This window comes from Lissotriton helveticus, assembly GCF_964261635.1.
Source record: "Lissotriton helveticus chromosome 1_1 unlocalized genomic scaffold, aLisHel1.1 SUPER_1_unloc_86, whole genome shotgun sequence".
NCBI lineage: Eukaryota > Metazoa > Chordata > Amphibia > Caudata > Salamandridae > Lissotriton > Lissotriton helveticus.
The window spans coordinates 645,064-663,439 of record NW_027611732.1 but is presented as its reverse complement, the minus strand read 5'-3'; the positions used below and the strand labels follow the sequence as shown (position 1 = coordinate 663,439).

General features: G+C 48.5%; 1 long non-coding RNA gene across 1 annotated transcript in view; it reads right to left on the bottom strand.

Moving 5' to 3' along the window:
• Positions 1–18,376, bottom strand: part of LOC144806559 (uncharacterized) — a 34,164-nt gene that overhangs the window by 8,423 nt on the left and 7,365 nt on the right. The window contains exon 2 of the long non-coding RNA XR_013605833.1: positions 10,002–10,071. This is a non-coding gene — a long non-coding RNA (uncharacterized LOC144806559). The remainder of the gene's footprint in view (positions 1–10,001; positions 10,072–18,376) is intronic.

Below are 18,376 nucleotides of genomic sequence, written 5' to 3'. Positions count from 1 at the left end.
CATTTGCGTCACACTACGAACTCTTCTATGCAGCCAAAGACCTGGGGGATACCGCCACGGCGTTGCAATATATGGAAATGACGGAGGTACCCACACTGTCCTCCGAATCCTGCACGGTTCTGGAAGCGGATATCACGTTAGACGAGATATCAGAAGCTATAACCAAACTGAAAACGGGTAAGACGCCGGGACCAAACGGGTTCCCAGCGGAATTCTTTAAACAAGCAACTGATCTCGTGACGCGACACCTTAAAACCCTCTTCACCGAATCATACCAGGAGGGGATCCTGCCACCAGACCTCACACTGGCCACCATTGTGCCGATTTACAAGGAGGGCAAACCAAAGGATGAATGTGCTTCCTACCGCCCCATCTCTCTTCTTAACATGGAGGTGAAGATTATAGCGACTATCTTAGCTACTCGCCTGAGATCGGTCATCCCAGACCTCGTACATATGGATCAGTCGGGGTTTCTACCGGATAGAGCAAACAAGTTAAACCTCAGGCGCACGCACAATTGGCTGCAAGAAGTCAAGGGAAGGAGTGAACCCCACTGGTTTCTTTCCCTCGACGCAGAAAAAGCGTTCGACGCGGTGCATTGGCCCTTTCTCATGGCGGCGCTACAATGGTTTGGCCTTGGCCCAAAATTCCGGGGGTGGATACAGCTCCTATACACTACACCGAGAGCAAGAGTGAGGGTGAATGGGAGACTATCCCGTGAATTCCGAGTTGAAAGGGGTACACGCCACGGGTGCCCGCTATCCCCCCTTCTATTCACGCTGACCATCAAAATACTGGCTGCGAAGATCAGACAGAACCCAGATATTCATGGCTTCTCGCGAGAGGCATCAGTTGCCGTGCAAGAAAAAATATCACTATGCCGATGACGTACTACTGTAGATCACTAAACCCGACACTACGATTCCGGAGTTGTTTTGGGGATTGGACAGTTTTGGAGCGAGAGCGGGCCACACCATAAATTGGCATAAGTCAGTTATATATGATCCACAGGGGATGGAGACGTGGGGGAACCTGCCTGAGCGACTGGTCACCACCGCGGTAGGATTTCAATACCTGGGCATTTATATTACCCTGGACAGGAAACTCTCATTCAGTAAAAACATAGAGCGGATCACGGGGGACGCGTTAGTGGACATGAATAGGTGGAAGCAATTGCCGCTCACCCTCCTGGGTCGGGCGGCAATGTACAAAATGATTCCCATCCCTAAGTTCCTATACGCGCTCCAAAATGAATACTACCCACTCCCGACCACAATGATACCGAAGATCCACGTGGATCTTCGTACCTTTCTGTGGTTAGGAAAACAACCGCGGATAGCCCTGCAGACGCTCCAATGACACCAATACAGTGGGGGGATCTCGCTACCCAACCTAGAGGCCTACTACTGGGCGGAACACCTGACTCCGATAAATCATTGGATCTAAGCATGGGCGGATTTTGCGGATCCACGATTCACGGATTTGCGTATTCACGGATCGTGGATCCGCAAAATCCGCGTATTTGCGGATTGACGGATTTGCGGATTTGGGGCGGGGCTTCCATGCGAGTGCACATGCCTCTTGTGTGTATAAAAGGTCAGAGACCGATCAGAGCAGCGGATGAAGATACAGAAGCTCCTGGCCACAGGAACAGCACGAGGATTGCGCTCGTGAAAGTCAAGGATGCAAAGGCATCTGTCCAGCATCACAGCTGATTAGCGATGGTATATTTGGGAAGAGGGCACAGCTGCCCAGCCTTGACAACGCTCACGATTGTTTTTTGGGCCGATGAATGAGTCACTGAATTTAAGCTTCAACTAGGGCACATGCTTCAATGATATCTGTAAGTGCCTCCGGTTGAGGTTTAATTTTTGTGCCAGGACCATCGTGCCAGAATGAACCGTGCCCTTCATATTTATTCAAGAAGACGCCACCGTTTTGTGCCATACCTCGTTGCGTAAATGTATAGTGCTTTCACTACACTACAGCTGCCTAAAGTGCCAGAGAGTTGTTTACAGCGACCAGGTGTGTGTTACTATGCAATCGCGCCGAAGGGCGCAGGGGTCCCTTGAGTGAGCTATAAAAGCTCCTGGCCACAGGAACAGCACGAGGATTGCGCTCGTGAAAGTCAAGGATGCAAAGGCCTCTGTCCAGCATCACAGCCAATTTTCGATGGTATATTTGGGAAGAGGGCACAGCTGCCTGGCCTGTTAACTATTTTACGATGGCGCCGGCAAGCTGCCAGCGCCATCCTAAAATAGTTACTAAATTAGCTTCAACAGGAAGCTCGAATAGATAAAATAAAGCAGATGCACGAGCGCCTGCTTGATTTTATCTATTAGTGCTTCCTGTTGAAGCTAATTTAGTAACTATTTTACGATGGCGCTGGCAGCTTGCCGGCGCCATCGTAAATTAGTCACAACAACAGGCCAGGAAGGCTTGAACATTTGGCCTCGGAATCCGCCGCTCGCGGATTGCGAATTTTCGGTAAATTCGCGAGAGTTCGCGGATCGCGGATTTACCGAAAATTCGCAAAATCCGCGAGCGTAGCGGATTTTGCGCTCATGCTTAATTGAATCCACACTCCGGCGGATCACCCGAAATATGCGCTCGAAAGGTACAAAATGTCGCCCAAAAACATACTCTACTATCTATATGGTGGTACGGCGAGGAAGTCACTCCTACCGGCGACGGTAATCACACTGCGAGCCTGGACTAAGGCTACAAAACATATGGGATGGGAGGGGAAACCCACCAGACAGACGCCGTTATGGCACTGCCAATGGTTAAAAGAACTCTGTAAGCTGAGGGGTGGGACGACATAGGCATATCGAGCATAGGGGACGTGATCTCCAGGGGAGAATTGAAGTAATTCCAGGCACTTCAGACTGAATTTGGGCTGCACCACTCACAAATGTTCAAAAACACACAGCTGAGACATGCTTGGAGGGCCCAAAATATTACGCTCACAGAGATACCGGAATATGCACCACTGGAGGGCAGACTCCTTCAGGAACAGATTATGGGCCAGGCGGTCTCCCTCACATACAAAGCTCTGACTAACAACATGCTAGGTGACTTGACAAAACTTAGGGGCATATGGGAGGCAGATGTGGGGGCACTGGAAGATCTGGATTGGGAGATCGTCCTCATGCATCCCCGGGAAGTGGCGATCAAATCAAGGCTACGCCTTATTCAGTTAAATGTGCTCCACAGAACGTATCTCGTTAGAATTCGACTCCTTAAAATGGGGAAAATAAACGACCCGGCATGTCTTCGGTGCCGCCAACAACAAGGGGACTTCTACCACACCATTTTCACTGAACTGGAGGAAGTCCTGGGGGTGGAACTCTCGCAGGAACCTAAGCTGGCCCTACTGGGCATGACGAACGAGGTGGATCTGCCACGCCCACTGGTCATTTTCCTGGTGCTAGCACTGGTAGTAGCTAAAAGGGACATCGCAAAATACTGGGGGGCCACAGAGACACCAGACATTGAGGAATGGAGACGGTGTCTAGACCTTTACATGGCCGCAGAAAGGATGACCTATAAAGCAAGAGGCTGCCCCAAAAAGTTCCGAAGGGTATGGGCCAAATGGAGGCAATATCATGGATTGGAGGGGGGGCAGTGAGGGAGGACATCAGGAAAGAGGAGGGGTGCGAGACCGCTACTAAATGTAGAATGGAACTGAATGGATGATAAAGCCCTGAATGAGATCATTGGGAGGACCGGAATGCAATGCGGGAAGACAAGGAAATGTTGGGTGGTGAAGGGGCGGGGGAGGATGGGCTGCACACTAGTATGCATGAGTATTTATAGAATTGACCACGAAGGCAGCCAGAAGTGTATGATGTGGCTAATTTCATGACTGTAGCAATGGTTTCAGTCAAAATGTTAAGTTGGGGGGGGTGGGGAGGGGTTAAAAGAAAAAGCAGAAGATCGACTGGACTTTGAATGCCTAACCTGGTTCTTGCAGGTATGCCCTCAGCATATGGTCAACACTTGCCGCCCGAACTCCGGGATGTGGGCTGAATGGCCGTGTGACACTGTACTAATCATTACGACACTCCCTAATACTAGTCAGCCGAAGTGCTCCTTGTAGGCTGGTATTTTCTGTGTTTTCTGCAATAAAATTATAAATAAAAAAATAATCGCAAATCAACATCAGTAATTTGGACATCTTCTACTGCCGCCAGCCTTATTATGCAAGAACATAATCTCTTTCGGGATTGGGGAATAAAAATAACAACTGCCCTGCAACTTTCCTATCCTAGCCCTTTTGTCTCAACAATGGCGACCAATTTGATCATTATGATATTGCAGCAACTGGACAATGACACCCAACCAGTAATCAACGTATATAATTACGAAGAACAATGGCGACCAATTTGATAATCATGATATTGCAGCAACTGGACAATGACACCCAACCTGAGATTATTATTACCGGTGATTATAACATGAATATGCTTTGGTCTTACGCTAGAGATGTTGAAATCCAATGGCAAAATTACTTATGGTCAATTCCAAGTTTTTCATCAGCAATGGGTATGAGGGAACAAAAGAATGAAAACATCGCAAGACTCTTGTATAAGAATTAGAAACCATAGGTCTTAGATGGCAAAATGGGCGATTTCCTCAAGATTCGCCACCAGCATGGACTTTTCAAGCAGGGGATCATAGTGCTAGAATAGATTATACCATAGCATAGTTGACTCTATTTCATAAAATGTTGTCTTATCGGAAAGAGGGAATATATATAAATGACCGCGATCAACAAATAATTGAGTTAAACCTAAATGGCCTAAGATTTGAAAACTATACGACACTTCCGGGAGAAATAACAACAGTAAATTATAAGAAACTTTATTGGTCAGATAACACCAAAGATTCTATTACAAACACTACGCAGGCAATTGTGGATTTTTACTTTGAAGGAGATTATTCGAATGCTGTCGAAAAATTATCTCTCTTCACAAAGCAATTAATTACCACAATCTCAATATTATGCTAATAAAGGTTAGTGGAGGAAATAACCAGCATGTTCATTGGTGAAAATTTCATTTGAAAGCCATCAATTAAAACAAGCATTTGCAATGCAATAGGTCTCGTATTGGGAAAGTTTGAGCTATTGGTATTGTAAATGACAAATTTTTTATTTAGGTTTTGTTTTTGAAAATAGCGAAATTAATAGCTTTGTCATTTACCATGCCAATAGTTATAACTTTCGTAAATGTGACACCTATAGCATTTGTAATGCAATATGTGTTGTATTTACGTGACTTACATGTATTGATATTACAAATAACAATGGTTTTACATTTTTTAAAATAATTAATACTTAGAAAAGTTATTGTAATTTATAATGGCAATAGCTTAAACTTTTGTAAATAACATTTGTGAAGATTATGTTCAGTGTATTTTATTGTGACGAAAATCCAAAAACATATGTCAAATATTAACATCTTTTTGTTACATTTGTAATAAAGCTTGAAACATTGAGATAATATATTTGAACCAGTTGTTGTTGAATGGTTACACAGATTGATGCTGTGGTGGAGCTCAGTGATGTTGTGGTGCCACTGAGTGATGAGGTGGGTGAGGGTGGGTGAGGATGTGAGGGTGGGTGAGGGTGAGGGTGTGAGGGTGAGTGGATGTGAGGGTGTGTGATGGTGAGGAGGGGTGACCAGAGACAGACAGAGGCCACTGGAGACAGTCAGAGAGCAGCCTAGACAGGGGAGAGAGACCGGAGAGAGGGAAGAGAGAGCGGAGAGTGAGATGGAAGAGAGAGTGGAGAGTGAGAGGGGAGAGGGGAGAGAGAGTGGAGAGTGAGAGGGGAGAGAGCGGAGAGTGAGAGGGGAGAGAGAGCGGAGAGTGAGAGGGGAGAGAGAGCGGAGAGTGAGAGGGGAGAGAGAGCGGAGAGTGAGAGGGGAGGAGAGAGTGGAGAGTGAGAGGGGAGAGAGAGTGGAGAGTGAGAGAGGAGAGAGAGCAGAGAGAGGGAAGAGAGAGCGTAGAGTGAGAGGGAAGAGAGAGCATAGAGTGAGAGGGAAGAGAGAGTGGAGAGTGAGAGGGGAGACAGAGCGGAGAGTGAGAGGGAAGAGAGAGCAGAGAGTGAGAGGGGAAAGAGGTCTGACACAGAGATGAGAGCGGAGAGTAAGGGGGGAGGTCTGACACACACTGAGATGAGAGTGAGAGAGGTCTGATACTGAGACGAGAGTGCAGGGACGGTGACAGCAGAGTGCGCTCTGACTCAGAGGTGACAGGCGGGTGAGTGCGCCGGAGGTCGAGTCTCCGGCGATGGTCGGGGTCCGAGATGAGACAGAGGCCGGGACTCAGCAGTGCTGCGCTCTACCTGTTGCTCTACCTGTTGGTAAAAATCACATGGGTATTTCCAGTAAAACCTACGTCACTAAGCAGGGGCAGAAGTGTCAAGTGTTCGAGGAGTTCGTGAGCCATACACTCTGGGGGGCATGCAGCCATGTGGGGCAAGCCGGAGCGGATCCCTTTGAAGCACGGCCTCGCGGCCGTGCTAGAAGTGTGTGTTAATTAGGGGGAGGAGAAGTGAGGCCGAGTGCGCTGGGGAAGCAACAGATGGCTTTAATTTAAAGCTCTCGGAGGCAGGCGGCTCGGATAAAAGCGCGGTCACGAGAACTCATGCACTCGTCGAAATCCGCTTTAGTTAAAATTTTTGGTTACACCGTAATAGGTCTCTCTACGAGACCTAAAAAGGACGTAGCAGAATCCTGGGATTGGTCAAAAAGTTCGAAGTTAATTTAATTTACAGAGTAAAACTTAAAAAGATAAATACAGGAGTAAGGAAAATGGTCTGGAAGGACAAAATGCAAGAAAAGCAATAGTTGTGGGCAAAAGCTCTATATGCTTGCAAAAGGAGTAAGTCAAGAGGCTTCTGGATTCTATTAAACAAACTGAGTAGATCTATTAGGAAATCTACTTCATCAACAGTAACTGAATCTGAATGGGTATCGGTCATAGATATGCATTTGAAATGTTTTGTTTTGTTATGCTATGTTTTGTTTTGCTATCCTATGCTTTGTTTTGTTATGCTATGCTATGTTTTGCTATCCTATGCTTTTTTTTGTTATGCTATGCTATACTGGGTTTGTTTATGCTATGCTGGTGAGGGTGTGTGAGGGTATGTGAAGATGTGTGACGGGAGTGTGAGGGTGAGTGAGGGTGAGGGCGTGTGAGGGTGAGTGAGGGTGAGGGGGTGTGAGGGTGAGAGGGTTGTGAGGCTGAGGGGTGTGAGTGAGGGTGAGGGGGTGTGAGGATGAGGGTGAGGGGGTGTGAGGGTGAGGGTGTGAGGGTGAGTGAGGGTGTGTGAGTGTGAGAGGGTGTGAGAGTGTGTGAGAGTGTGTGAGGGTGTATGAGGGTGAGGCTGTGTGAGGGTGAGTGGGTGTGAGGGTGAGGGTGTGAGGGTGAGTGAGGGTGTGTGAGGGTGAGAGGGGCTGTGAGAGAGTGAGGGTGAGGGTGTGTGAGGGTGAGGGTATGTGAGGGTGAGGGTGTGTGAGGGTTAGAGGGTGTGAGGCGAGGGGGGGTGTGAGGGTGAGTGAGGGTGTGGGGGTGTGAGGGTGAGGGGTTGTGAGGGGGTGTAAGGGTGATGGGGTGTGAGGGTCAGAGAGGGTGAGGGGGAGATAGTGATGGGGTGAGGGTGATGGGGGTGAGGGTGTGTGAGGGTGAGGGGGTGAGGGTGGGGGGGTGGGAGGATGAGGGGGTGTGAGGGTGAGGGTGTGTGAGGGTGAGGGTGTGTGAGGGTATGAGGGTGAGAGGGTGTGTGAGGGTGAGAGGGTGTGAGGGGGTGTGAGGGTGAGGGGGTGTAAGGGTGAGGGTGTGAGGGTGAGGGGGTGAGGGTGAGGGTGGTGAGGGTGAGAGGGTATGTGAAGGTAAGAGGGTGTGTGAGGGTGAGAGGGTGTGTGAGGGTGAGAGGGTGTGTGAGGGTGAGGGTGAGGGGATATGAGGGTGAGGGGGTATGAGGGTGAGGGGGGTAAGAGGGTGTATGAGGGTGAGAGGGTATGTGAGGGTGAGAGGGTGAGTTCATCCTCATTCATCCTCAAAAACAATTTAATATACAGGATAGGAAAACAAGACAATCCCCCACAATTAGTGGTTCTCAAGAGATTTCGCTATCAAATATTATTTTTTTCCCAGTCACACATTCTAGCAGGTCACAGTGTGCCTGAAAAAACAACCCAGACTGTGTTGAGATATTTTTTATTGGCCAGGGATATTCGCCAATGTAGATAAATACTGCAGGGAGTGTGAAATGTCAGAAGAAGGACCTCAAAACCCCCCTGCCAATCATCGATAACCCCTTTGAGAGGATAAGTATGGATTTACTGGGTCCTCTCCCAAAATCACAAAAATTATAAATCTATATACTGGTTATTGTCGATTACGCAACTCGATACCCAGAAGCATTTCTCCTACGAACACCAAGCACGAAAAAAAATCAGTGAAAAGTTACTAGAACTGTTTTCGAGGGTAGGATTTCCCACAGAGATTTTGACAGACCAGGGTACCCCCTTTGTTTCTCGTTTAACCACTTGGCTGCTAAAGGGTTTTCCCCTCGTGCGCTACAGATTTATGTTTCCCATTATACATGACGAATTGACCTTGTCATGAGCACAGATTCATTGTGCCTCATGACGAGTTCACCTTGTCATTAGCATGCAAGTGGTTAATGAAACAAGTCTGTAAAACCTTGAAAATTACCCAAATAAGAACATCGGATTATTACCCTCAGATAGAGGGTCTGTGCAAGCGATATAACGCCACCTTCAAGCTAACCATGAAGAAAATGCTAACCACCGAAGGTAAAGAATAGGACATGTTGTTCCCACTCGCCCTCTTTGGTATTAGAAGCCAGGTTTAGAGAAGCTTGGGTTGTTCTCCCTTTGTACTTCTTTATGGGAGACAGCCACAAACCTTGCTAGAAATTACAAGAGAAGACTGGGAACAAAAGAAACAAGAAGACACACAACACCCTCTAGAATACACCCAAAGCCTAAGAAACCGCATACAGAAACGGTGAGATTTTGCTCACGACAACCTAGAAAAAGCTCTATGAAGCTAGCAGATGACTTGCAATAAAGGAAAGAGGTGACAGCAGTTACAAGTCCATGACTAGGTGCTCCTGCTCCTACCTTCCTCTATACACCAAAAAAGGGCAGAATTGAAGGGACCATATGTAGTTGTTGAAAGGATAGGCCTCACTACTTACCGGTTACGCTTTTCCTCAACCAAAACCCAGATATAAAACATAAATCTACTAAAGAAATTGTTGGGACCCCATCCCAAAGACACCCATTACGTTTTGTCTGACTAAAAACCCATTCCTTCAACATTGACTCAATTGCTCATAAACGAACATCTAACAGAGGAACAAAAAGTGTCTCTTCAGACCCTCTTAGAGTCCTTCTCCTCGATCTTTTCCGACCTCCCGGGAAAAACAACAATTGTCGAGCATGCCATTGTTACCCCACCAAATGAAGTAATAAAACAACGCCCCTACAGAATACCATTCGCTAGGCGGGTCGCGGTTCCTGCCGCAATAGAGAGTATGTTACAACTAGGAGTCATAAAACCTTCCAGCAGTAACTGGTCCTCCCCCATTGTCATAGTTCTGAACCGGATGTTCCATCTGTTTTTGTATAGACTTCCGATCAGTCAATGCCATCTCGAAATTTAAAGTCGTCTCCACGCCACGGCCCCGGAGGGACTTTGCTCTTCCAGGTACATGGGCGTCTACGGGGCTTTTGGAAAGGGGCTGAGTCAGAGAGGGACGGGCGAAGAGGCAGAGGGGTGAAAGGGACCCAGGGTAAAGGAAATAAGTGAGACGGAAAAGAAAGACAAAAGCAGAAATCATCGGCTACTCTTTTTCTTTTGGTTACTCCAACCTCTAGCCCCTCCCTTCACATTTATGCATAGCTATTACTTATTCCTCACATCCTCCCTTGACTAAACCATAAAGCAAAAACACTTACCTGAGCCTTTTCCTTCTGTCCAAGGGATGAAGGCGGCCAAGGCTCACCTAAGGGACTAAAGTGGAAGACCCTGTGGGAAAGAAGAATACAAAAGAGACAATCAATCATTGTGATTTCCTGCAATACTAATAAAAAGTGTTTACCAAGAAATTATTCAATGCAGTGTGCTCCTTCTCGACCGACTCTTCTACAATGGGGAGCATCCAAACTCTCCCTCCAGGGAATGGGAGACAGAGACAAACACACACACACACACACACACACCCACACACAGGTAGGCATTGAAGGAAAACGCCTGATACAGTTTTTATATGCTGGCATATGTACATTGTTTTAGAAAGAGGGTGGAACTATTTATTTTGTTCAATGTGCTTATACTGCTAATTACTTTTATCACCTGTTTCCTCACCGGCAGAACCCAGAGAGTCCGTCTCCCCCTTTCCGATCCAAAGCCACCGCGATCACCTGCGGCGTACCCCAAGGATCATCCCTCAGCCCTACCCTTTTCAATATCTACATGGCACCGCTCGCCAACATCATCCGAGCACACTACCTCAACATCATCTCGTACACTAACGATACCCAGTGGATCCTCTCCCTCACCTGGCCACCACCAAATCCAAACTCCAAAAGGGAATGAAGGCTGTTGCAGACTGGATGAAGACTAGCCGGCTGAAACTGAACTCGGACAAGACAGGAGGTCCTAATCCTCAGATCCACCCACTCCGCATGGGACGACTCCTGGTGGCCGGCTATGCTGGGAGCTGCCCTGATACCCACTGTGAGAAGTTGGCCTGATAGGTGATGTTTCCAATTCTGGAACCACCGGTTATCAGACCAAACAATCCCTTATGGTGTCTGATTGTAAGTCAACCTTGTTAGACAAGCTATCCTAGGGGTAGCATGGACTAAGCAGCCTAAAGGCTTAACTTAAGAGGTTGTGTTAAGCGAGCTGTTTTACCACATACAATCCTGTAATATCAAATGAAAGGACACCACACAAGTATATATTATAAAAAATATATGTATTTATTACTAAAAACAATCCCCAGTATTCTTTATGAATAAAGGGGCACAAGCGTTAAATCAAAAGCACAGTTTAAACATACAAAGTTGCACAATTATGGATGAGGGAGGGGGGCCACTCAAACCATATACTAAACAAGTGGTATAAGGGCCTAGGGAATCGCTGGGAGCAGTCGGGACAAGCAATGCTGAAGTCGGGAGAGGCCCACGGGATTCGGGTGCAGTGCGGAAAGCGCACGCATGCACCAATGTTAACCAATGGTGCGTAAAAGTTGTAAAGTTAAAGTTTAAGGACACTTCCGCTGAACCTAGAGGAACAAAACTTAAGACACAGACCCTAGAGATGTGTACCAGTGTGATAACACCGGCGGAGCAAAGTTACCTCACCCACAGGAAGCGGGTGCACAGGGTCGAAGTTGAGTCGGGTTTCGTCACGCAGGCTCTTGATGCTTGAAGCTGAAAGGGCTGCAGGCGGGGTGAAAGAGAAGTGTCCGGTGGAGTCCAAGGGTGGACTCGAGTCGAAAAGTACCTGAAAGCAGAGGGGACAGAGTCTGGGTCACTCAGCAGTGACCAGGGTGGAACCAGGACGGAACCAGGCAATGTCGGGCGCAATCAGGTGGTCGTCGAGGAGCTTCTCTCCACTGTCCCGTGGGCTCTGGGGCATCTACGACGTCCAGGAGCGGGTCACGATCTGTCCCACGCAGGCTCTCGCCGTCGGCGCTGTCGGCTTCAAGATTGGAGCAAACAACACTTGGCAAAAGCAATCCACGTGGAACCGGGAGATTGTTTCTCACTCGAACCAGGAGGGTCAGAGTGGGGGCTCCTTTTCAGGGGAGCTGGTGCAGATCTGGAGCAACCAGATTCGCAGGTCGAATTTCAAGTTTCGTCGGCACAGGGGCCACTAGCCGGCTGGCAAGTGACCGGGCCAACGCATTGAGCCAAAAGAAGCAGAAGGGCCCCACGCAGCACTCGTCGAGTGTGGAGGGCTGAACTTCAGTGCAAGTGTGGCTCAGGGTTGGGGCTTCTCAAACCCCGGTGTACAGCTTCAAGGGTCACTCGTGGGCTGCACGGTCAGCGTCTCGTGGTCTTTCCAAGATGGCGTGCCCCACGCTTCCGGTCGCCTCCCCGGGTCTCAGCTCTGCAGGGACTGTGGATCGGGCTGTTGGAAGGCAGGCAAGCTTGATCTCGTCGATCTCTGTCGCTCGAGTTCCGGCGGGAACTGCAACAAAGCAGACGTCGAAGGCTGGATGGTGCCTGTTTGCACAGGGTGGTCACTCCTTGACCACAAGGGAGATTCTTCAGTCTTCTACGTTGAGTAGGATGTCGAAGGGTCCAGAGTTTCGTTTCTTATGTTTCATCAGGATAATCTGAAGTGCATTGGCACTGCTCCCAGTCTTATACTAATTTTGGGGGCTGGATTACCTGCTAGGTCCCCTCCTATGGGTGGGACCCAGGAAGTGGGTGGATACACCCCCTTCCTTTGATCCAGGCCGCCCTGGCACGAGGGCTGGAGTGCCCCAGAACCGGTTTGGCCGGATTATGCAAGGGGCAGCCTTGTGCGCCCCAAGCAGTGTCTGGTTTCTTTCAAACCTCCCCGCTACAATCCACTATCTCCTGTCTGAGGGGGTGTAGCACCTCCCTGCGACAGGAAACCCTTTGTCCAGGCCCCATTTGGCTGAGTTTCGGTCAGCTTCAGGGGGCAGACTCGTGTCTGTGGCAGAGGCATCCATTTTGTGGATCCAAGGTCCTTTTAGAAATTAACCGCATTTAAGTAAAGTAACATGTCTTACCCCTCTAGAGGGGTGGAATGCTATCCCCGTCGCCAGAACTGGCGAGGGGATAGTATTCCAAATCGTATGACACCTTACACGACATGTTTCGATAAAGCCAAACCAAAGTTTCTATATAACCGCGAGGATTATAATGCACTTAAGAGTATATGGTATGGCATTATCCTGAAACAGCTTAGGGAGTTGTTCCCGACAGCTGCAGACAGGCTCAGCTCATGCTAGAGCTCCATCTCACATTAAACCACGCACTCTGCCTCCAGGATTGATGAGGCCTTCCATAGGAGTGGCTCACAGGTTAATATGTGTCCAGATATAGGTTTAGATATAGGTATACTATATCTAAGTAAGGGGTGATTACACCACCTTACCCCAGCTGAGTGATCAGCCAGTTGTGTCAATTTAAGAACCAGCCAGGGGTGGCAAAAGATATGCTGTAGCCCCTGGTAGGCCTTGGTGGCCCCTATGCCCTGGGCACCTATAGTGCATTATACAGGGGCTGACAAGGAGTCCATTTCCAATTGTGGTATGTGCCTATAGCACATGTATCATTAATTTAGTGAGAGAACAGCAGGCTGGGGGTCTGATCAGCAGGCCCACAGCCTCAGTAGTCGAAAACCAGTGAAGCAAAAAGCAAAAATTTGGGGTGACCATAGGATAGCAGACCCTACTCTCCTACACAACCCCCCCCCCCCCCAAACGCAGGGACATTAAACTAACCTTGACCAGATAAGTCTTCATGTTCTAAGTGGAAGTACCTGGAGAGACCATCTGCATTACCATGGTCAGTCCCTGGGCGGTGCTCCACTGTAAAGTCCATCCCCTGTAGGGAAATGGACCACCTGAGCAGTTTGGGATTTTCACCCTTCATCTGATTGAGCCACAAGAGGGGCTTATGGTCTGTCTGAACTAGGAAGTGAGTTCCAAACAAGTAGGACCTCAACTTCTTCAGGGCCCAAACCACAGCAAAGGCCTCCCTCTCAATGGCTGACCAACGTTTCTCCCTGGGGGTCAGCCTTCTGCTAATAAAAGCAATGGGCTGGTCTTGACCATCTTGATTAAGTTGTGAGAGCACAGCTCCCACCCCCAACTCAGAAGCATCTGTCTGTACAATGAACTGTTTGGAGTAGTCAGGACTCTTCAGGATAGGTGCAGAGCACATGGCCTTCTTCAGGTCATCAAATGCCTTTTGACAGCTAACTGTCCACTGAACCTTTTTTGGCATCTTCTTGGATGTCAAGTCATTTAATGGTTTCACTATAGACCCATAGTTTTTCACAAACTTTCTGTAATACCCGGTCAGGCCCAAGAAGGCTCTGACTTGTGTCTGGGTAACTGGAGGAGCCCAGTCCTGTATGGTCTGGATTTTGCTCTCCAGTGGTTGAACCTGACCCCCACCTACTAGGTGGCCCAGGTACACAACCTTACTCTGCCCTATCTGGCACTTAGTAGCCTTGATAGTTAGGCCTGCCTTTTGCAGAGCCTCCAAAACCTTCTTCAGGTGGATCAGGTGATCCTCCCAGGTGGAGCTAAAGACAGCAATATCATCTAGATATGCTGCACAAAAGTCATCCAACCCAGCAAGGACTTGGTTCACCAACCTTTGGAAAGTGGCAGGTGCATTCTTCAAACCAAAGGGCATTACCACAAACTGATAATGTCCACTAGGGGTAGAGAATGCTGTTTTGGCTTTTGACTCCTCAGCTAGTCTGATTTGCCAGTAGCCAGCTGTCAAATCAAATGTGCTCAGAAACTTGGCAGAAGCCAATCTGTCAATGAGCTCATCTGCTCTTGGAATGGGGTGAGCATCTGTCCTAGTGACAGCATTGAGACCCCTGTAGTCCACGCAAAATCTCATTTCTCTCTTTCCATCTTGGGTATGAGGTTTTGGCACAAGGACTACTGGGCTGGCCCATGGGCTCTCTGATGGCTCAATCACTCCAAGCTCCAACATCTTTTGCACCTCAGCCTTGATGCAATCCCTGACATGGTCAGGTTGCCTGTAGATCTTATTCTTCACAGGCAGACTGTCACCAGTGTCCACCACATGGGTGCACCAGTCAGTCTGGCTGGGTGTGAGTGAAAACAAATGCCTGTGGGCCTGCAAAACCTGTCTGCAGTCCATCTGTTGCTGGCCAGTGAGGCTGCCTGCCAAGGCTACTCCATCAACTGAACCATCATCAGGGTTCTGAGAAAGCAGGTCTGGGAGAGGGTCACTCTCTTCCTCCTGATCCCCATCTGTGGCCATGAGCAAGCTCATGTCCTCCCTGTCCACAAATGCTTTCAAACGATTCACATGGATTACCCTGTGAGGGCTCCTAGGGGTTCCCAAGTCAACCAGATAGGTGACTTCTCCCTTTTTCTCAATGATAGGATAGGGTCCACTCCATTTGTCCTGGAGTGCTGCTGGGGCCACTGGCTCCAGTACCCACACCTTCTGTCCTGGTTGGAACTCTACCAGTACAGCCTTTTGGTCATGCCAAGCTTTTTGTAATTCTTGGCTGGCCTCCAGGTTTTTGGATGCTCTCTCCATGTATTCAGCCATCCCGGAGCGGAGACCAAGTACATAGTCCACAACGTCTAGTTTGGGCTTTTTGAGCGGTAACTCCCATCCTTCCTTCACCAAACACAATGGACCCCTCACAGGGTGGCCAAACAAAAGTTCAAAAGGGCTGTAGCCAACCCCCTTCTGTGGGACCTCTCTGTAAGCAAAGAGCAAGCAGGGTAAAAGAATGTCCCATTTCCGCCTAAGCTTCTCTGGTAATCCTTTTATCATTCCCTTCAGGGTCTTGTTGAATCTCTCCACAAGCCCATTGCACTGTGGGTGATAGGGTGTGGTAAACTTGTAGTTTACTCCACACTCCTTCCACATTGCCTTCAGATAGCTAGACATAAAGTTTGTGCCTCTATCTGATAGTACCTCCTTTGGAAAGCCCACTCTTGAGAAAACTGCAATGAGGGCTTTTGCCACCACAGGTGCTGTGGTGGTCCTCAGGGGAATAGCCTCTGGATACCTGGTGGCATGATCCACTACCACCAGTATAAATCTGTTCCCAGATGCTGTTTGAGGATCCATGGGACCCACAATATCTATTCCAACTCTTTCAAAGGGTACCCCCACCACAGGTAGTGGTATGAGGGGGGCCTTTGTTGTGCCACCTGACTTACCACTGGCTTGACAAGTGACACAGGAGCGACAAAACTCCTTGACATTTTCTGACATATGAGGCCAGTGAAAGTGTGAAACAAGCCCGTCCCACGTCTTGTTCTGGCCTAAGTGTCCTGCAAGGGGAATATCATGGGCCAAGGTAAGGAGGAAACCCCTAATCTTCAGAGGAATAACCAACCTCCTGGCTGTAACAGGCTTGGGGTCTCTAGCCTCTGAGTAAAGGAGTCCATCATCCCAATACATAGTATGGGTACCTTGGGCATCCCCAGCAGCCTCAGCAGCAGCCTGCTGTCTGAGGGGTTCAAGGGAAGGGCAATCTAATTGAGCCTGACTCAGGTCTGCTCTTGAGGGTCCCCCTGTCCCCAGAAACTCATCCTGGTCAGGTTCAAGTTCCTCAGAGACAGTCTCCTCTTGGACTGCAGAATCAGTTTCCTCTGAAACTTGATCCTCAACCTGGGGCAAGGTGGAAGGCTCAGCCTTTCATCTCTTGCTCCTTCTCTTGGGTTGTGGTTGGTCTATTGTTCCAAGATCCACCACTGGTTCAGGAAGGCACTTCTTAGCCTGAGACCTTGTCACTGCAAGGACATGAGCTGAAATCCCTAGCATTTCTGCATGAGTCCTGTACTCCACTTCTGACCAAACTGAGCTTTCAAGATCATTGCCTAACAGACAGTCTACTGGGAGGTCTGCACTCACAACAACTTTCTTTAGGCCATCTACCCCTCCCCAGGAGAAGTTCCCAACTGCCACACTATGGGAAGTAGTGGAGTTGCTTGCATTGGTCACTAGGTAACTTTCACCTAGTACAATCTGTCCAGGGTCCACAAAGTCAGGTGTCACCATTGTGACACTCGCACATGTGTCCCTGTAGGCCTGAGCCAGTTTCTCATTAATTAAGGGAGTCTGCCTATATTTGCCCAGGTTACTGGGACTCACTGTAGTGGACAAAGCTAGGTCCACATCATATAGGAGAACTGCCTGAGTAGGGATTCTGACTAGGCCAGATCCTACTTCAGTACCCAGGGTCAACCCTACTACACCCTTTAGCTGTGTTCCACCACTGCTGACTGTACTAGGGGGTGCAGTTGCTTTAGGAGCTGCAGTGGTGGGGACTGGATTTGTCTTGGTGCATTCACTGCCCCAGTGTGAAACTGATTTGCAGTTATTACACCAAGGCTTCTTTGGGCCATTATTCTTCTTTTTCTTGTTTCCATTTTGGGAACCATCCTCCTTACTATTAGTTTGGGGGCCTGAAGACTTCTGGTCTTTTTCTTTATCTTTCTGATTTCCACCCTTCTGGTCTGTTTTCTTCTGGTCACCACCTTGGTTCTGGGGTTTCTGCTTAATCCTTGTTCTGACCCATTTGTCTGCCTTCTTTCCCAATTCTTGGGGAGAGGTCAGATCAGAGTCAATAAGGTATTGATGCAACAGCTGGTTTGTACAGTTATTAAGGATCTGTTCTCTCATGATAAGATTGTACAATCCTGTATAGTCTGAAACTTTACTTCCCTGCAACCAACCCTCCAGAGCCTTAGTGGCACAATCTACGAAATCAGTCCAGTCTTGAGTCTGTGCTTTTTGGGTGTCTCTGAACAACAACCTGTATTGCTCAGTGGTTAGGCCAAACCCTTCAATAAGAGCACTCTTCAAGACAGAGTAGTTTTTGGCATCCTCAGGTCTAACTGTGAGGAGCCTGTCCCTCCCTTTTTCAGAAAAGGAGTACCATAAAATTGCAGCCCACTGATCCTGAGGAACCTGCTGTACCATGCAGGCTCTCTTAAGAGCAGTCATCCATTTGTGGATGTCATCCCCTTCCTTGTAGGGGGCCACAATTTTTGTCAGGTTTCTATTATCATAGCTCCTGTCTTTTTCTCTAGGAATATTGCTGCCACCAGTGGCATCTAAGCCACACAATTTCTGCTCTCTTGCCAAGGCAAGTCTAGCTTGAGCCAAGGCTACCTCCTCCCTCTCTATTTGGAGTTTGACAGCCCTCATTCTGGCCCTATGCTCTATCTTTTGAGAGGCAGTCATACCTCTCTGAGATTCTCTTGAGGCACTAGAAATGTGAGAGTCCCCTGAGGGAGATCTCACTCTTCTGTTGCCTGGGAGAATGATATGGTGGGATCTGGGGAGGTGCTGGCCCTCTCCATTTCCCAGTAGGTCTAAGTTGGCCTGGTTAAGCCTGGCAACTAGGACCTGGCTACCCCTCTGATCCTGATTCTCTGGGTCCTCTACATCGGAGTCCTCCTCCTCCTCCTCTTCCTCCTCTTCTCCTTCTTCCTCTGGAGGGGTATCAGTTACAGGGGGGTTCACTCCATCTCCTGACTTTAAGGGAACTGCATTCGCCTTCTCTAAGTCATCCTGTTCTAGAATGGCTATCAGGATAGGACTGG